General features: G+C 36.0%; 1 non-coding gene across 1 annotated transcript; it reads right to left on the bottom strand.

The window, feature by feature from the left end:
• Positions 1 to 1,672: 1,672 nt before the first annotated feature.
• Positions 1,673 to 1,780, bottom strand: LOC112764223 (small nucleolar RNA R71). The gene has a single exon (XR_003183061.1). It is a non-coding gene; the product is annotated as a small nucleolar RNA R71 (small nucleolar RNA).
• Positions 1,781 to 21,961: the final 20,181 nt, after the last annotated feature.

Raw genomic sequence — 21,961 nt, 5'->3', positions numbered from 1 at the left:
ATTCATGTGTCTTAAGGATCTTCAAGTAATTCTTGATGATTTCTTACTCTGATCTTTGAATTCTCTTGACTTGAGTGTTTATGTGTCTCATATGCATTCTCATTAGTGTCAGTAGTATACAAATTGCTAAGTTTGGTGTCTTGCATGCATTGTTATTTGATTTTAGTTGCATTTTGATTATTTTTCATTATTAAAAATCCAAAAATATTTTTAATTTGTGTCTTCTCAAGTCAATAATACAAGAGAATTGAAGATTCAGAACAAACTGCAGAGGAATTGCACAGAAAAAGCTGGGCGTTCAAAATGCCCAGTGAAGAAGACAGACTGGCGTTTAAACGCCAGCCAGGGTACCTGGTTGGGCGTTTAACGCCCAAAAAGGTAGTGTTTTGGGCATTAAACGCCAGAATGTGCACCATTCTGGGCGTTTAACGCCAAGATGGCACAAGAGGGAAGATTTTGTTTTCAATGCAAATTTTTTTTCAAGTTTTCAAAATTTTTCAAAATCAAATCTTTTTCAAAATCATATCTTTTCAATCATGTGTTTTCAAAATCAATTTCTTTCCTTTTTCAAAGATACTTGCTATCAATTAATGATTTGATTCAACATATCAAATATGTTGCCTTTTCTGTTGAGAAAGGTTTAATGTTTGAATCATATCTTTTTCTTGTTAGTCAAGTTATTAATTTTTTTTTAGTCAAATCTTTTTTTTTAAAAAATGTTTTTCAAATCATATCTTCTCAATCACATCTTTTTAAAACCAATCATATCTTCTTAACCACATCTTTTTCAAAATAGTTTTCAATCAAATCTTTTTAATTTCTAATTTCAAAATCTTTTTCAAAAATCACTTTACTTCTTTCTCAATCATGGTTTTCGAAAATTAATTAAAGTTTTTCAAAATGTTTTCAAAATCTTTTACCTAATTTTCGAAAATTACTTCCCTTCTTCTCACATCCTTCTATTTATGGACTAACACTATTCCTTAATGCAAAATTCGAACTCCATCTTCTTTGATAAGTTCGAATTTTCTATTTTCTGCCTTCTATTTTTCTTTTCTTCTGACACCTAAAGGAATCTCTATACTGTGACACAGAAGATTCCACATTTTCTTGTTCTCTTCTCTTTCATATGAGCAGGAGCAGAGACAAAAGCATTCTTGTTGAGGCTGATCCTGAACCTGAAAGGACCTTGAAGCGAAAGTTAAGAGAAGCCAAAGCACAACTCTCTGTAGAGGACCTAACAGAAATCTTCAAAGAAGAAGAATACATGGCAGCCGAAAACAACAACAATGCCAACAATACAAGGAAGGTGCTGGGTGACTTTACTGCACCTACTCCCGACTTCTATGGGAGAAGCATCTCTATCCCTGCCATTGGAGCAAACAACTTTGAGCTTAAGCCTCAATTAGTTTCTCTAATGCAACAGAATTGCAAGTTCCATGGACTTCCATTGGAAGATCCTCATCAGTTCTTAGTTGAGTTCTTGCAAATCTGTGACACTGTCAAGACTAATGGGGTTGACCCTGAGGTCTACAGACTTATGCTATTCCCTTTTGCTGTAAGAGACAGAGCTAGGACATGGTTGGACTCACAACCTAAAGAAAGCCTGAACTCTTGGGAAAAGCTAGTCAATGCCTTCTTGGCAAAGTTCTTTCCACCTCAAAAATTGAGTAAGCTTAGAGTGGAAGTCCAAACCTTCAGACAGAAGGAAGGAGAATCCCTCTATGAAGCTTGGGAAAGATACAAACAATTAATCAGAAAGTGTCCCACTGATATGCTTTCTGAGTGGAGCATCATAGGTATTTTCTATGATGGTCTCTCTGAACTGTCCAAGATGTCTTTAGATAGCTCTGCTGGAGGATCTCTTCATCTGAAGAAGACGCCTACAGAAGCTCAAGAACTAATTGAAATGGTTGCAAATAACCAATTCATGTACACTTCTGAAAGGAATCCTGTGAACAATGGGACTAATCAGAAGAAAGGAGTTCTTGAGATTGACACTCTGAACGCCATATTGGCTCAGAACAAAATATTGACTCAGCAAGTCAATATGATTTCTCAAAGTCTGTCTGGAATGCAAAATGCACCAGGCAGTACTAAGGAAGCTTCATCTGAAGAAGAAGCTTATGATCCTGAGAACCCTTCAATGGAATAGGTGAATTATATGGGAGAACCCTATGGAAACACCTATAATCCTTCATGGAGAAATCATCCAAATTTCTCATGGAAGGATCAACAGAGACCTCAACAAGGTTTCAATAATAATAATGGTGGAAGAAACAGGTTTAGCAATAGCAAGCCTTTTCCATTATCTTCTCAGCAGTAGACAGAGAGTTCTAAGCAGACCACCTCTGACTTAGCAACCATGGTCTCTGATCTGATCAAAACCACTCAAAGTTTCATGACTGAAACAAGGTCCTTCATTAGAAATTTGGAGGCACAAGTGGGTCAGCTGAGCAAGAGAATTACTGAACTCCCTCCTAGTACTCTTCCAAGCAATACAGAAGAAAATCCAAAAGGAGAGTGCAAAGCCATCAACATGGCCGAATTTTGGGAGGAAGAAGAGGCAGTGAACGCCACTGAGGAAGACCTCAATGGACGTCCACTGGCCTCCAATGAGTTCCCCAATGAGGAACCATGGGAATCTGAGGCTCAAAATGAGACCATAGAGATTCCATTGGACTTACTTCTGCCATTCATGAGCTCTAATGAGTATTCTTCCTCTGAAGAGGATGAGTATGTCACTAAAGAGCAAGTTGCTAAATACTTTGGAGCAATCATGAAGCTAAATGACAAGTTATTTGGAAATGAGACTTGGGAGGGTGAACCCCCTTTGCTCACCAAAGAACTGGATGACTTGTCTAGGCAGAAACTGCCTCAAAAGAGACAGGATCCTGGGAAGTTTTCAATACCTTGTACCATTGGCACCATGACCTTCAAGAAGGCCTTGTGTGACCTAGGGTCAAGTGTAAACCTCATGCCTCTCTCTGTAATGGAGAAGCTAGGGATCTTTGAGGTACAAGCTGCAAAAATCTCACTAGAGATGGCAGACAACTCAAGAAAACAAGCCTATGGACTTGTAGAGGATGTTCTGGTAAAAGTTGAAGACCATTACATCCCTGCTGATTTCATAGTCCTAGAGACTGGGAAGTGCATTGATGAATCCATCATCCTTGGCAGACCCTTCCTAGCCACAGCAAGGGCTGTGATTGATGTTGATAGAGGAGAATTGATCATTCAAGTGAATGAAGAATCCTTGGTGTTTAAGGCTCAAGGATATCCCTCTGTCACCATGGAGAAGAAGCATGAAGAGCTTCTCTCAAAACAGAGCCAAACAGAGCCCCCACAGTCAAACTCTAAGTTTGGTGTTGGGAGGCCACAACCAACTTCTAAGTTTGGTGTTGAACCCCCACATTCAAACTCTAAGTTTGGTGTTGGGAGATTCCAACGTTGCTCTGAGTATCTGTGAGGCTCCCTGAGAGTCCTCTGTCAAGCTACTGACATTAAAGAAGCGCTTGTTGGGAGGCAACCCAATGTTATATTTTATATATTTTTCTTTGTTATTTTATATTTTTTTGTGTTTGTAGGTTGATGATCATGAGAAGTCACAAAATCAATGAAAAAAGCAAAAATAGAATGAAAAACAGAAAGAAAAACAGCACACCCTGGAGGAGAGCGTGCTGGCGTTTAAACGCCAGTAAGGCTAGCTGTTGGGCGTTTAACGCCCAGTCTGGCACCATTCTGGGCGTTTAACGCCAGAAAGGGGCATCAGACTGGCGTTAAACGCCAGAAAAGGGCAAGAACTTGGCGTTAAACGCCAGAAATGGGCATCAGCCCGGCGTTTAACGCCAGAATTGGCTCAAAACGCAATTTTGCTTGCCATTTGGTGCAGGGATGACTTTTTCTTGACACCTCAGGATCTGTGGACCCCACAGGATCCCCACCTACCCTACAACTCCCTCTCTCTTCTTCACCCATTCACCAATCACCTCAACACCTCTTCCCCAAAACCCTTCACCTATCAAATCCCATCTTTCTCTTCACCACTCACATCCATCCTTCATAAAACCCCACCTACCTCACCATTCAAATTCAAACCACTTTCCCACCCAAACCCACCCTCACATAGCCGAACATCACCCTTACCCCTCTCCTATATAAACCCATCTTCACTCCTTCATCTTCACACAACCTAAACACTACTTCTCCCCCTTTTGGCCGAACACAAAGCCATTCCCTTCTCCTCTATTTTCTTCTTCTTCTACTCTCTTCTTTCTTCTTTTGCTCGAGGATGAGCAAACCTTTTAAGTTTGGTGTGGTAAAAGCATTGCTTTTTGTTTTTTCATAACCATTTATGGCATCCAAGGCTGGAGAAACCTCTAGAAAGAGGAAAGGGAAGGCAAAAGCTTCTACCTCCGAGTCATGGGAGATGGAGAGATTCATCTCAAGGATGCATCAAGACCACTTCTATGAAGTTGTGGCCTTGAAAAAGGTGATCCCCGAGGTCCCTTTTTCACTCAAAAAGAGTGAATATCCGGAGATCCGACATGAGATCCAAAGAAGAGGTTGGGAAGTTCTTACCAACCCCATTCAACAAGTCGGAATCTTAATGGTTCAAGAGTTCTATGCCAATGCATGGATCACCAAGAACCATGATCAAAGTGTGAACCCGGATCCAAAGAATTATCTTACTATGGTTCGGGGGAAATACTTGGATTTTAGTCCGGAAAATGTAAGGTTAGCATTCAACTTGCCTATGATGCAAGGAGATGAACATCCTTACACTAGAAGGGTCAACTTTGATCAAAGGTTGGACCAAGTCCTCACAGTCATATGTGAAGAGGGCGCCCAATGGAAGAGAGATTCAAGAGGGAAGCCGGTTCAATTGAGAAGGCATGACCTCAAACCCGTGGCTAGAGGATGGTTGGAGTTTATCCAACGCTCAATCATTCCCACTAGCAACCGGTCCGAAGTTACCATAGACCGGGCTATCATGATTCATAGCATCATGATTGGAGAAGAAATAGAAGTTCATGAGGTTATACCTCAAGAACTTTATAAGGTGGAGGACAAGTCCTCTACCTTGGCAAGGTTAGCCTTCCCTCATCTCATTTGTCACCTCTGTTATTCGGTTGGAGTTGACATAGAGGGAGACATCCCCATTGATGAGGACAAGCCCATCACTAAGAAGAGGATGGAGCAAACAAGAGACCCCTCTCATCATCAAATCCCTGAGATGCCTCAAGGGATGCACTTTCCTCCACAAAACTATTGGGAGCAACTAAACACCTCCCTAGGAGAATTGAGTTCCAACATGGGACAACTAAGGGTGGAGCACCAAGAACACTCCATCATCCTCCATGAAATTAGAGAAGATCAAAGAATCATGAGAGAGGAGCAACAAAGACAAGGAAGAGACATTGAGGAGCTCAAGCACTCCATAGGATCTTCAAGAGGAAGAACAAGCCGCCATCACTAAGGTGGACCCGTTCTTTAATTTCCTTGTTCTTTATTTTTCTGTTTTTCGAATTTTAGTGCTTATGTTTATCTATGTTTGTGTCTTGTGATCATTAGTGTCTTAATGTCTATGCCTTAAAGTTATGAATGTCCTATGAATCCATCACCTTTCTTGAATGAAAAATGTGCTTAATTGAAAAAGAAAAGAATTGCATGAATTTTGAATTTTATAACAGTTTAATTATTTTGATGTGGTGGCAATATTTTTGTTTTCTGAATGTATGCTTAAACAGTGCATATATCTTTTGAATTTGTGGTTCATGAATGTTGGCTCTTGAAAGAATGATGAAAAAGGAGACATGTTACTGAGGATCTGAAAAATCATTAAAATGATTCTTGAAGCAAGAAAAAGCAGTGAATACAAAAAAAAAGAGAGAAAAACGAAAAAAAAGAGGAGAAAAGAAAACGAAAAAAAAAAGAAAGAAAAAGAAAGAAATAAAGTTGTGATCCAAGGCAAAAAGAGTGTGCTTAAGAACCCTGGACACCTCTAATTGGGGACTCTAGCAAAGCTGAGTCATAATCTGAAAAGGTTCACCCAATTATGTGTCTGTGGCATGTATATATCCGGTGGTAATACTGGAAGACAGAGTGCTTTGGGCCACGGCCAAGACTCAATAAGTAGCTATGTTCAAGAATCATCATACTTAACTAGGAGAATCAATGACACTATCTGGACTCTGAGTTCCTAAAGAAGCCAATCATTCTGAATTTCAAAGGATAGAGTGAGATGCCAAAACTATTCAGAAGCAAAAAGCTAAGAGCCCCGCTCATCTAATTAATACTGATCTTCATAGATGTTTTTGGAATTCATTGCATATTCTCTTCTTTTTATCTTATTTGATTTTCAGTTGCTTGAGGGCAAGCAACAATTTAAGTTTGGTGTTGTGATGAGCGGATAATTTATACGCTTTTTGGCATTGTTTTTAGTATGTTTTTAGTATGATCTAGTTAGTTTTTAGTATATTTTTATTAGTTTTTAGTTAAAATTCACTTTTCTGGACTTTACTATGAGTTTGTGTGTTTTTCTGTGATTTCAGGTATTTTCTGGCTGAAATTGAGGGACCTAAGCAAAAATCTGATTCAGAGACTGAAAAGGACTGCAGATGCTGTTGGATTCTGACCTCCCTGCACTCGAAATGGATTTTATGGAGCTACAGAAGCCCAATTGGCGAGCTCTCAACGGCGTTGGAACGTAGACATCCTGGGCTTTCCAGCAATATATGATAGTCCATACTTTGCCCAAGATTTGATGGCCCAAACCGGCGTACAAAGTCACCCTCAGAAATTCCAGCGTTAAACGCCGGAACTGGCACCAAAATGGGAGTTAAACGCCCAAACTGGCATAAAAGCTGGCGTTTAACTCCAAGAAGAGTCTCTACACGAAAATGCTTCATTGCTCAGCCCAAGCACACACCAAGTGGGCCCGGAAGTGGATTTTTATGTCATTTACTCATCTCTGTAAACCCTAGGCTACTAGTTCTCTATAAGTAGGACCTTTTACTATTGTATTTTCATCTTTGGATCTTTGGATCTTTGGATCTTGGGATTTCTTTTGATCCTTTGATCATCTTTGGACATCTAGTTCTTAGATCATTGGGAGGCTGGCCATTCGGCCATGCCTAGACCGCGTTCTTATGTATTTTCAACGGTGGAGTTTCTACACACCATAGATTAAGGTGTGGAGCTCTGCTGTACCTCGAGTATTAATGCAATTACTATTGTTCTTCTATTCAATTCCGCTTGTTCTTGTTCTAAGATATCACTTGTTCTTCAACTTGATGAATGTGATGATCCGTGACACTCATCATCATTCTCACCTATGAACGTGTGACTGACAACCACCTCCGTTCTACCTTCGATTGGGTGAATATCTCTTGGATTCCTGATACACGATGCATGGTTGATCGCCTGACAACCGAGTGCTCGCCTGACAAACGAGCCAGCCATTCCGTGAGATCAGAGTCTTCGTGGTATAGGCTAGAACTGATGGCGGCATTCAAGAGAATCCGGAAGGTCTAACCTTGTCTGTGGTATTCTGAGTAGGATTCAATGATTGAATGACTGTGACGTGCTCCAAACTCCTGAAGGCGGGGCATTAGTGACAGACGCAAAAGAATCACTGGATTCTATTCCGGCCTGATCGAGAACCGACAGATGGATAGCCGTGCCGTGACAGGGTGCGTTGAACATTTCCACTGAGAGGATGGGAGGTAGCCACTGACAACTGTGAAACCCTTGCTTAAGCTTGCCATGGAAAGGAGTAAGAAGGATTGGATGAAGGCAGTAGGAAAGCAGAGAGACAGAAGGGACAGCATCTTCATACGCTTATCTGAATTTCCTACCAATGAATTACATAAGTATCTCTATCTTTATCTTTATGTTTAATTCGTATATCACCCATATCCATTTGAGTTTGCCTGACTGAGATTTACAAGGTGACCATAGCTTGCTTCATACCAACAATCTCTGTGGGATCGACCCTTACTCGCGTAAGGTTTATTACTTGGACGACCCAGTACACTTGCTGGTTAGTTGTGCGAAGTTGTGTTTATGCCATGGTATTGAATACCAAGTTTTTGGATTCATTACCGGGGATTATTTGAGTTGTGAAAAGAAGAGATCACAATTTCGCATACCACTCCCTTCCACGGCAAGCTGTATGTTGGTGGATCACTGTTGTCAATGGATACCATCCGTCCTCTTAGTGAAAATGGTCCAGGTACGGTTTACGCACAGCTAATCATCTGTCGGTTCTCACTTGTGTCGGAATAGGATCTCTCTATCCTTTTGCACACTGTCACTGCGCCCAACATTCGCGAGTTTGAAGCTCGTCACAGTCATCCCATCCCAGATCCTACTCGAAATACCATAGACAAGGTTTAGACATTCTGGATCTCAGGAATACTGCCAATTGGTTCTAGCCTATACCACGAAGGTTCTAATCTCACGGATTCAAATGCTCTATTGTCAGGATAGGCGAGTCAAATCCGTGGATCAGAGACCCAAGAGATTATACTCTGGCTGTCGTCTAATGACTATGTTGAACATCATGTAGACCGCTTGTGGTTGTCAGGCACGCGGATCTTGGCTAAGCGAGTAACGAAGATAGTGGGTGATTGTCACGGGTCACCCCTTCATTTTGACTTAACTGAATTAAGTACGAGAGTATATCTTGGAGAAGAAGTAAGTGTGAATCGAAAGAGAAACAATAGTACTTGCATTAATTCATGAAAAATAGTAGAGCTCCGCACCTTAATCTATGAGGTGTAGAAACTCCACCGTTGGAAAATACACAAGAGAAAAAAGTCTAGGTATGGCCGAATGGCCAGCCTCCCTAAATGTGAAAAATGGCATAAGCTCCCTAATACAATAGTAAAAAGTGCTATTTATACTAAACTAGTTACTAGGGATTACAGTAAATAAGTAACTAAGACCAGATAGTGCAAAAATCCACTTCCGGGGCCCACTTGGTATGTATTTGGGCTGAGCTTCGAAACTTTCATGTGCGTAGGCCATTCTTGGAGTTAAACGCCAGCTTGGATGCCAGTTTGGGCGTTTAACTCCAGTTCCGGTGCTAGTTCCGGCGTTTAATGCCATAAAAGGGTCTTTGGTGAGCGTTTGGACGCCAGTTTGGGCCATCAGATCTCGATCAAAGTATGGAATATTATATATTGCTAGAAAGCCCAAGATGTCTAATTTCCACCGTAACTGAGAGTGCGCCAATTAGGCTTTTGTAGCTCTAGAAAATCTACTTCGAGTGCAGGAGAGTCAGAATCCAACAGCATCTGCAGTCCTTTCTCATCCTCTGAATGAGACTTTTGCTCAGGTCCCTCAATTTCAGCCAGAAAATACCTGAAATTATAGAAAAACACACAAACTTATAGTAAAGTCCAGAAATGTGATTTTTGCATAAAAACTAATAAAAATATATTAAAAAGTAACTAAAACATACTAAAAACTATCTAAAAATAATGTCAAAAGCGTATAAATTATCCACTCATCAATGAAAAAGAGGTTTCATTAGTGAAAGTCCCTTGGAGTCGAGCTGGAAATGAAGAACACACGTGGGAACTTGAATCTGAAATGCGGAATGACTACCCACACCTCTTTTCAGGTAACTGGATTTAAATTTTGAGGGCAAAATTCTTATTTAGGTGGGTAGGATGTAAACTCCGCATAATTAAAGAATAATTAGTCAATAAATTAAATACTAATCAAAGAAATTAAAAATGTGAATTTTATAGTTTAATGAGATAGAGCTAATTAAAATAAAAATTTTGACACTAATTTTAAAGAATTTGGCCCAAGATTAGGCCGAATGGGACGAATTGGCCCCAACCAACCTACGAAACATAATGAGCTTCAGCTCATTCTTTTGATTATTATACGTATATATTTTATTTTAGAGGTCGTAATACCACACCACTTCTATTTTACGACTTAAGCACAAAGCTCTGTGTGGTAGGGTGTTACATTGTGCACGCACGTGGTGGACTTATTTCTTTCAGATTACTTGAGAATATCTCCTCTGTTGAACAAGTATTTTCCTCCTTGGTTTATTGGAACAAATTAGTTAAAGCCATTTTATTGAGCACTTCTTGGCTTAATGGATTAACCAAATCGCTCACTGGTTTCTTCAGATTTGATACGAATTCAGCCCTTTACATGAATTACCTCACATTCTTTCGGTGGATTTTGTCTTTCTGTTAGGAGCTTGGCAACATGCTCTACTTGCATCTCCAAATTTCTAATGGAGATTTCTTGATTTTTGAGGTGTGTTCTTGTTTCTTGCATGAAATCTTAGATTTGTTGAGTAGTCTTTTCATAGCGAATTCAAGAGATGAAGGTTCTTGAAGGATTTGATATTCAATATTAAAATTTATTTGCTTGTTTGACATGTTAAATATTCTTATCGTTGATTTTTCCAATCAAAAATTGGATAATCCCTCCATTCAGGAAAAGATGAGTAATTGGAGGAATATCCCAAGTATTTATACTACGTTTGTTCCACTTGTTTTGTGAATAAGAAAAGTTGTTGCATCATACGTTCATTGTTTGTTAAAATTTTTTTCACGATATCTAGATCCATCATTTTTTATATACACAAATAAGAAAAGATCAAATGCACCTTGTGGAATAAAGAAGATTAAAAAAACGACGGTTTAAACAAAATAAAAAAATAAAAAAAAAGGTAGAATAAAAGAAAAGAAATGAAAATAAAAAGAAAAAGAAAAATGTGAATAAAAAAAGAAAAATAAGCGAGATAAAAGAAAAGAAAAAGAATGTTGAATAAAAGCAAGTAGATTTAATCGGACGTTATGTTGTCAATTTCAATTAATTTCCAGCAACAGTACCAAAATTTTGATGAGCGAAAATTAAAGTTCACGATTATCAGTTGATATACCAAATCATTCAAATAATATCACGATAAATACGCTTCCAATTCTTTAGGTCACGTTTTTGCTGTCTTTGTATTTTTCTTTGTAGAAAAGCTTCATTTCTTGTTTGTTTTTGAGTTGAAAATTTTTGTAAATATAAAAATACTAACACAACTCAAAATATTTGATTATTTATTAAATTTTATGAAAAAATATAAGAATTTTGATTAAAATTTGAAAAAATAAATAAAAAAGACTTTAAAAATTATTTAAGATGACATGTCACTAATGACACCTAAAATATTACTCAATTTTTATCTATTTAATATGAAAAATATATATGAAACTAAAAGTATATCCACTGATCTACATGAGAATCCTTAATCTTTTCGCAACAATACATGCTTTCTCGTTTTGGCATGCATTTCAATAGAAACAGCTAGAATCGTCATGTACAAGCGCTCTCAAGAGCGTGAAGAACACCCCCACCCTTTTTCACACCTTTTGCATAGAGAAAAAATAAGTAAAACGAAATTAATAAAAAAAAATAAATTTTTTTTATTAATTTTAGTTAGTCACTTAGTGTTATCAAATATAATTTTTATTATATAAATATCTTTTATTCCAGTTAATGAATGTTCAATGAAATATTATATTTAATATTATTGATTGAAGGAAAAAAATTTAAAATTTAAATTTAAAATTAGAAAAGAAAAAGACAAAAAAAAAATTAATTCTATCTGTAGGAAAAATGATTACATTTACGGTTGAAACCCCACATAAAATATAGAAAACTGAAACAAAAAAGGTTTAAGTATAAAAAATGTCTTAATTAGCTAGTATAAATTTCAAAATCATTAAATGAAATGAAAATAGGGTGTCAATTCTATTTATGTAAGTTCTATTGATTAATTTATTCAAAAATAATTGAAATTAGTTTTAAAAAATGTTGCACATTCATGTAAAAAATACATTCAAGTTATTCAAGTCTTGTTTGCTAGACGCGTCTCCTCTACCCTCCAATTCATTTGTTATATACGCGTCTAACATATTAACATAATAAACTGTTATTGTGACGCCTTAACTTTTAATACCTCATGATCGCACTAAAATTCCGAGCGCTATTTACTTTTATTCCTTTAATTATATACTATGTTTATTTAATATTGAGCCTTTGTCAATATGAATCGAAACTTTTGTTAAGAAAACAGAAAATTTTTACATATATATATATATATAATAAAGACTTATTTCAAGATACTCAAATATAAGTCCTATCCCCTCTAAAAACTAAAAACAATAAATGACAAAGGGAAAATAAAATGTAAGAACTTAACTCGCAAACTTAATCTTCTATGCTCCTGTAGTTCTGCACTAAACCTTCGCACCTGTAGCTGAAAGCGGTGGAAATAAGGGGTAAGAATTGGGGAGTTCTTAGTAGGATCGGGGTGTATAGTTATATTCATTGCATATATACTTGGTCAGCAATTACAGTCAACAAAATACAATCCAATTCAACATAAAATCCAATCACAAGCACACACAATTATAGAAAACACATTCACAATCAAATATTTGCAAGCAAGTATGATACATATCTATTCCTATCGCAGGCCATGAGCTCATGTGTCGGTTTCGACCCACTTCCGACGTAACTCAGGAACCTTTGTCTGAGTTTGGCTTCCAGTGTCATAACCTCTGTAAGTAACCTCTGTCTTACAGGTGCGACTCTCTTGAGCCGATATATGCAAACATAACTTCTGTAAGCAACCTCGGTTTTACAGGTGAGGATCTCTCTAGCCAATGTATGTATTAATAACCTCTGTAAGAAACTTCTGTCTTATAGGTGCGACTATCCCCTAAATTGGCCGATGTATCTCTGGAAGCAAATCTCAGTGGACTCACCATCATATCTCTACTCACCTTTAGCAAGTAGGTATCATCTTAGCTCGTTCTCAGTGCCAAACAATATCTCTGCTTGTCTCCTTTTTGTTTCGTTCTTTCTTTTGTTTGTTTTGTTCGTATTCTCTGCTCTGCTCTTCTGTGGTAGAGGTTTTTTAAATTCTTTTAATACTTGCTCTCTGCTCTCCTATGGCAGAAGTTCTTAAATATTTTTCTTTCTTTTTCTTTCTTTTTTTATTCTTTTCTTTTCTATCATTCCATAATATAATTTATCTCTACATTATTCTCTCGCCTTTCCTTAAGTGTATTATGAAAAAAAATTATAAAATACTTTAATTAAGTCTGTATTCTCTAAACCTTTTAAGATCATTCCATTTGCTCTTTTTTGACTTATAATAATATTAATAATATCTCTACTAATTAATATTAATAATAAAATATTAACAATAATATAAATAGAATAATTTAAATAGTAAATAAATAATATATATATATATATATATTCTTAAACTTTAATTTATAAAACTTTATTTTTAAACTTTTATTAATTACTTTCTAAATCATGAACTTTTTAATATTTTATTTTTAACCTTAATATTTTATAAAATTATATTTAGAATCTTCACTTATTTTCATATTTATAAAATAACTCTGAACTTTTTTAAAATACCCTTTTTTATCCTCCGTACTTTATTTATTATCCAAAATATCCGGAAATTTATATAATTACAAATTTACCTCGATTTTTATATACAAATATAATATTACCCTTCAAAAACAAAGTTTAAATATTAACCTTCCTTTTATACCAAAACCGAAACCCTTAGCCCTTCCCTTTCAAAATATCACTTGTATTTTAATCCGTTTTTTAGTCTTTCGATTACCAATTTTTCTAAGCTTTTAATTTAATCTTTCAACCACCAAATCTCATCAATTTCCTCAAAATACCACATCACAACCATTCCAAAACTATTAAAACAACAACAGCTGAATTGTTCTTCATAGCCCAACCAACAAATCGCAAGTAACAACAATAATTCAACATAAACTCATTCACACTCAAATAAAAATCATCCAAATTAACATTCACTTATCAAATTCACATTTAATTATTATAAAGTTACTACACCCTACTTCCGTACGAAATTAAAATAACGGAAGCTCCGGAGAAGTATTTTGACCGAACTACTGAAGAAAAAAATGTCAGAAATCGTCTATGCCTCCTAGAACTCCAATTGGACAAACTCAAAGGGAGGAAGAACTATGTCACCATTAACTTTTACCGAAAAAAAATAACGCCAATTTTAAAAAAAAAAGATAAAAATATTTTTATTGAATTAAATTTTCTATTGAAGTTACACATCTCAAGAACTCTAGAGCCGAAGTCACGGTGGTTTTCATTTTCTCTCCCTCACGGCTCTCTCTCTCTTTTCCTTGTGATGCTCGGTGACCAAGAGAGGAAGAAGGGAATTAGAGAATTTATGATGGTGATGATGTATTTGATGGAAATAAGGAAATGTGTCTTGTTAAGCATGTATATATATATACATATATAAGCCACGTATGGCTTCTTTCTTTTTTCTCTCTTAATGGCTCGGCCAATCCTTTTTCCTTGTGGTCTTATGAAAACTGAATAATTATTAACGGTAATCATAAAGTGGCAATTTAGTTGTTCGGTGTCAAGGATGTGTCGTTATTATATCTGTATATATGCATATTCCCCTTAATGATGTTGGCTAATTGAACGGAAATAAGTAGTAGTAGTTATAGTAGTAGTACTGATAATAATAATAAATAAATAAAATTAATTTTATCTATTAAAATAATTTTTAATAAATAATTCAAACTAATAGAATAAGTTATAATTAAATTAAACTTCAATAATTATAAAATTCTATTTAATTATTTTTATTAAAAATAATTTTTTTAAAAATAAAATTTTAATATAATATAATAACTCGTAAATAACTAATTATTTAATTTTAAAAGATTCAAGGTGTTACATCCTACTCTACTTATAAAAATTTTCGCCCTCAAAAATTGATACATTAAAATAAGTTCAAACTTAAATTAAAGAAAATAGGGCCGACAAAAGAAAATACAGCTAAACAGATAGGGACAATAAGGTTTGGTTGGAGAATAATCAAATCACATTTCAAGGATGAATCCAAAACAAAGAATTTCAATAAAAACAACAAAAGAAGAGATGACACCAAGTCACATAGCACGAATAGAAACTATACGTCGAATCGAATCCAACCCATAAAACGTAATTTCTAACGAAACCAAATCCCGTGATTCGCATAACCTATTATTTCTATTTTATCTATGATAATCCATTAGCGTTCCCGTATACACAAATCATCAATGTTAAGTTGGCCAGACCTAATACCATGAGAAATGCAATGGTAAGGTAACAACATTAATCAACAGACAATCATGCATATAAAATCTAAACTATTGTCATTAAGACAAATCCTATCACATGACAGACACTCAAAGTATGCAGTGAAGCATAGTCAATCCATTTTCAAGGCTCTATCAGGAACGAACTGCCCTGATACCATAATGTAACGCCCTAACTTTTAGCATCTCATGATCGCACTAAAAGTTCGAGCGCTACTTACCTCTATTCCTTTAATTATACACTATGTTTATTTAATATTGAGTCTTTGTGAATATGAATCGAAACTTTAGTTAAGAAAACAGAAAATTTTTACTTTAATCACTTCATCACAAAGATATATATATATATATATATATATATATATATATATATATATATATATGTATTCACATAGCATTACTTACATAGACTTATTTCAAGATACTCAAATACAAGTCATATCCCCTCTGAAAACTAAAAACAATAAACGACGAGGGAAAAATAAAATCTAAGAACATAACTCACAAACTCAATATTCTATGCTCCTGTTATTTCGCACTAAACCTTAACACTTGTAGCTGAAAGGGAGAAGAAATAGGGGATAAGAATTGGGGAGTTCTTAGTAGGGTCGGGGTGTATAGCTATATTCATTGCATATATACTTGGTCAGCAACAACAATAAATAAAGTACAATCCAATTCAACATAGAATCCAATCACAAGCATACACAATTATAGAAAATACTTTCACAAACAAATATTTGCAAGCAAGTATGATGCATGTCTATTCCTATCGTAGGGCATGAGCTCATGTGTCGGTTTCGACCCGCTCCCGATGTAACTCAGCAACCTTTGTCAAAGTTTGGCTTCCAGTGTCATAACCGCTGTAAGCAACCTCTGTCTTACAGGTGCGACTCTTTTGAGCCAATGTATACAAACATAACCTCTGTAGGCAACCTCAGTATGACCGTTGAGGCTCTCTCTAGCCAATGTATGTATTGATAACCTCTGTAAGCAACCTCTGTCTTACAGGTGTGACCATCCCCTGGAATGGCCGATATATCTCTGGAAGCAAATCTCAGTGGACTCACCACCATATTTTTGCTCACTTTTAGCAGGTAGACAATCATCTTAGCTCGTTCTCAGTGCTAAACAATATCTCTGCTTATCTTAATTTTGTTTCGTTCTTTCTTTTATTTCTTTTGTTCCTACTCTTTGCTCTGCTTTCTTGTGGCAGAGGTTCTTTAGATTCTTTTAATACTTGCTCTTCGCTCTCTCCTGTGGCAGAGGTTCTTTAATATTTTTCTTTTACTTTTCTTTCCTTTCTTCTTCTTTTCTTTCCTTTCATTCCATAATATAATTTATCTCCGCATTATTCCCTCGCCTTTCCCTAAGTGTCTTATGAAAAAAATTATAAAGTAGTTTAATTAAGTCTGTTTTCTCTAAAGCTTTTAAAATCATTCGATTTCTCTTTTTTAACTTATAAAAATATTCATAATATCTCTACTAATTAAAATTCATAATAAATTATTAACAATAATATAAATAAAAAAATTTAAATAATAAATAAATAATATATATATATATCTTTTCTTAAAATTTAGTTTATAAAACCTTATTTTTAAACTTTTATTAATTACTTTCCAAATCACAAACTTTTTAATATTCAATTTATAACCTTAATATTTTATAAAATTATATTTAAAACTCTCACTTATTTTCATATTTATAAAAATAACCTTGAATATTTATAAAATACTCATTTTTATCCCCCGTACTTTATTTATTACCCAAAACACCCGAAAACTTATATAATTACAAATTGTACCTCATTTTTTATATACAAATACAATGTTGAAGGTTGTGGTAGGCTTAAAGAAGGGGGGTTGAATCTATGCCTTCCTTTTCAGTTGCTGTTATTACCCTTTTAAAACAGATTTGCAATTCTGATTCTGTTTGAACTCAGCAGCGGAAATTTATGAGCCAATTCATTTTTGTCTCATGATTATCAGAAAACAGAACACAGCAGAGAAGAGAAAAGCTAACACCAGCAAGTATCCTGGTTTGGTTGCCTTGTGTTATGCAACCTACATCCAGTCTCCTCCACAACTATGGAAGAATTTCACTATAGTTAACAGTATTACATACACCAATAACACAGGATTGACCCAATCCTTTCACACTCAAGTTCTAACCTAACTTGACATTGGCTATGCTAATACCTAACTACTCACTCTTAGTGCTAACCCAACTAAGAAAGGGATACCTTACAGGTACAAGATACAAGACATAGACATACCTAAAGAAATCAGAAAATAACTCTAGGCTTTTCTCTCAAGTGTATCACTCAGCCTTTTTTCACTCATGGCTTTTACTTGAGCTTTCTCACAAAGCCTTTTCTCACAAGAAATTACAGAAAGATATACTTAGAAAAGTACATTACAATCAGCAAAACATGAAGGAGATTGACTTCATTAGCAGCCTCTTTGCTATGTGCATAACCAGATTCGCAAACCTCAGAAACAGTTCTTCAGTATTGGCCTAATGCTTCTTTGAAAGTAAGCATTATCCAAGTAGAGGAACTTCAGAATACTGTTCTCACACTCTGGTTTTTTCTCCTTGCTTTCTGAATGAACAGCAAGCTTCCTTTATCTCCTTGCATGTTGTTTGGTTCTTCTTACAAGGTCAACACCTTGAGCCTTGAGCTTTACCAACCCACAGATTCACTTTTTTCACCTTAATCCTTAGAGAAGAAAATTTCCCTCTGACTTCCTCATCTTGACCGAAAGCCACAAAGCAGTAACCATAGAAATCTTCTCATGGTCAACTTGATCTTAGCCATTGAGAAACTACTTGGTCCCCAAGTATCACTTGTGACCGTCGATGTAAAGCAGAATAGGGCAGAGAACAACTTTCCCTTGAATGCCATTTTCGGATAGAGCATAGAGTTAGGAAGAAAAGAAGAAGATCTGATGCAAGCAAGATGAAATGGGTTACCTTTAACCTAAGCTTGATTTGGTTTGAACTGGATGATTTGATATCTGCCTTTCTTGCCTAAACTTCTCTTTCTTTCCTCTTCTTTGAATAGCTTAGGAGCTAAGCACTTTCTCTTGCTTCTGTGATTTGACATGGTCAGAGAGAAAAGAACGTTGCTTTGGTAAAAGCTAGTGAGAGGGAATGAAGGCTTCAATCTGGTATGAGAAGCTTGGATCTACTTTGAATTGATGGAATGGGCTTGGATCGGGTTTGATTAGCTTGGCCCCGTTGGTTCCTTTGGCTTCTTTCTTTGCTTTTCCTTGGGCTCTTAATTTTGCTTTCAGCCCACCATCTTTGCTGTTTGCGTTATATTCCATTTGGGCTATTAACATTTGGCCTGCAACAATAAACAATTAGTTAATATGTAGATATAAATGATCAACACTTAATTATTTATTTTACCCAAAAATAATGTTTGTCATCACTAATTAATTTAGTTAATTTCTTAACTCAACAATCTCCCATTTGATGACAAACATGATTTAAGCAATAAGCAAAAGAAATGAGTTTGAGTAAAGTTTAGAAACTCCCTTTGAATGATGTCATTTGCTTTTATGTTGCTCCCCCTTTCCTTTTCAAAAATTTATCCCCCTGGATTTATGCTCTTCTCTTCTTTCCTGTTTACATATATAGAGCAACATATATAGAGCTTTAACACATCAGAGTCAGGGTCAAGATAGCAACATATCATAAAGCAAGTTTCCAACAACAGTTCACAATATTTGCAAACATTTGCAAATCAAGCTTATTAAAATCTGCAGCAGTCAAACAAAGTCCACAAAAAATAGTAATCAAAGGCAACTTTAGTCAGAATAAGTCAGACTAGCATTCCAGCTATTGCTCCTATTACTTCCCCCTTTTGTCATCAAGGGTTGATAATAAGCAAGATCCACAAAAACATCACTATAAACCCTGCAAGAAAGATCAGTGCACAGTCCAAATTACTAACTAAACTACCAAAAGTGCAGCAGTATCCAAAGTTTATACAGTCATCCAAGACAATAGAAATAAGGCCAACAGTAGCAAAAGAAAACAGAGTTTATGAGACAGAAAACAAAGCAGCATCAATAGTTTTCATGAGACAAATTCTAGGCATCAGAACCATCCCTCCGAAGCGTCTTCCTCATCAACATCAGTGGCAATGTCTTCATCATTATGGAGGTTATCAGTGAAGGTCATGAGCACAGCCACCCTATCTCTGATTTCTTCAGGAAGTTTTCATGCTTGCTAGCTAGCTTCCTTTGTTCCTTGCTTATGGAAATCAAGTGATTTGATTGGGAAACAAACTCTTAAGCGACATCCTTGACCACATTCAGCAAAGCATATTTCTTCCCAGTGGAGATGGAAGTACCTTCGGTGGAAGGAGGAGGAGAGTCATTTGGAATGAACTCTTCATCATCATCATCATCTAGAACCACTCTCTCAGATCTAGTTGGCCCTTTTTGCTGTTTCACTGAACCACCCCCTTTTAGGTATGAATGTCTGTTTTCATAATCCTCGTTTGACAGGTCAACACCAAAACTTTCAAATATGCCATAAGGTAGTACTTTATCTTTCACACTTCTAACAGAATCAAACATGTATCTAGCCATCAAATAGGCAAAAGAGATTTCTGTTTTAGTGATTAGGGCATACAAAACAAGTGTGTCCGTGTAAGAAACCCTTTGATATGAACCACTTTGAGGAATTAAAATGTGGTTGACAATACGGTGCAACTGAGCACATTCATATCCGAGGGCTTTGTGAGTGGGTGTGATGCCATCGATTAATGAAACATGTTCACAAATGTGAGCTAAAGCATCATGGTAAGAGATACCAACACCTTCATCCCACTTCACAGATGTATAAGCACACGGCCTTACATCAGTGTACTTCAAGGAGTCACTGATTGTCTCAATATTCAAGATAATGTCTCTACCTTTAACATAAGAATGCACACTTCCTTCATGGTATGTCATGTTTGCATAAAATTCTTTGACTAACTTAGGATATACTGGTTTTTTTATTTTGAAAAGGTGATTCCAGTCTAAAAATTCCAGATTTTCAACAAAATGAAAACCTTTCTTTTTCAAATCAGGTAAATCAGCAAGAAAAGATGGACAAAGAGTATAATACTTAATAACTCCCTCATAGAAATCATGGTTCATGGCAGATTTGAAACGATGGGGGTTAAAGTCTGAGTGAGATGTCATGAAGTGTGACTTGTGAGCAAAGGGATCAATGTCTGGTTCGCTAACAGATTTGAGAGGGTGATGAGGGTTACCTCTTTGTGAATGCATAGGAACAGACCTTGACTTAGGTTTTGTAGGCTCAGGAACAGGCTCTTCCGTTGCCGGACGCTTCCCTTTGGATGAGGATGACTTTGAAGAACCAGGTTTAAAAGAGGCAGGTTTGGAAGGCGTCGCCTTTGGTGGTGGGGTCAGTTTGGCAGAGGCAGGATACCTTGGAGTGGTCTTGGTATGAGCCATGGGATCAGTTCGAGGAGGAGAGGTAGGAGGAGAAGGTGAAGGAGTAAAAGTGGTGTCTTGAGAACGAGTTGATGGTCTAGGATATCCAGGAAGTTTATGAATTTTCTCACACGGTGCTCTTTTAGCAATGACTTTCTTTCCCATTTTTGTTAAATTGAGGCTTTTGATGGAAGAGAGACAGAGGAGTGAGGGAAGAAACCGAAGGGTTTGAGGAGAAGTTATGGAGGGAAGAGAGGGAGTGTTGGTAACCGTACCCAAAAGTGGTTTTCCAAAACCATGCAACTACATCACCTTTTGAAATGACATGAAAAGACCTGACCTCATAAATTTAAGATTTGATTTGATTTGAAAATAAAACAGGAAATAAATTTTAAATTTTGAAAAACCAAAAAAATAAACTGAAAAATCCTTTTGGATTATAAACATTAAATGAAAAATTATTAAAAATAAACACACAGCCCATCAACCAAAAAGAATGTAACATTCACATATGGGCCCAGAGATAGTTGGATTTAAGGAAACACAATGGACCACTCTTGATCTGCTTTTGAGGTTGGCCTAGATTATCTTTCATTTGAAATAAGCCCAGAACACGCTGGCATGATGGAGACGTTCATCACCTGCCTAGAATTGTCTCATACCTGTTTATGAGACAAAATTCTCCAGCAAATACATCAGCAGTTTTCAAATAAAGAATCATAACTCAAAATTCCTAGACAAGTCCTAAGCATACAGAATCTATCATCAGCTAATGGTTTTGTAAAAATATCTGCTAATTGCTCCTCATATTTAACAAATTGAATACTAATATCCCCCTTTTGGACATGTTCTCTTATTGAGTGAAATTTCACTTCAATATGCTTCGTCCTTGAGTGCAAAACTGGATTTTTAGAAATATTAATGGCACTCATATTATCACACATCAAGGGAATATTTTCAGCCTTTAATTTGTAATCAGCAAGCTATGTTTTTAACCATAAAAGCTGAGAACAACAAGAACAAGCAGCTATATACTCAGCCTCTGCAGTGGATAAGGCCACTGTTGGTTGCTTCTTACTTGACCAAACATTTAAGGACTTTCCAAGGAAGCAACATAAACCAGAAGTGTTCCTTCTATCAACTCTATCACCAGCAAAATCTGTATCACAATAACCAACTGCAGAAAAATCATCAATCTTAGGATACCATAGACCAAAATTGGATGTGCCATGAACATATCTAATGATCCTTTTAACTGCAGAAAGATGTGACTCTTTAGGTTTGGATTGGAACCTA

This window comes from Arachis hypogaea, chromosome 2 (assembly GCF_003086295.3).
Source record: "Arachis hypogaea cultivar Tifrunner chromosome 2, arahy.Tifrunner.gnm2.J5K5, whole genome shotgun sequence".
Classification (NCBI taxonomy): Eukaryota; Viridiplantae; Streptophyta; class Magnoliopsida; order Fabales; family Fabaceae; genus Arachis; species Arachis hypogaea.
The sequence above is the reverse complement of the archived record's forward strand: the minus strand, read 5'-3'. Positions and strand labels throughout refer to the sequence as shown.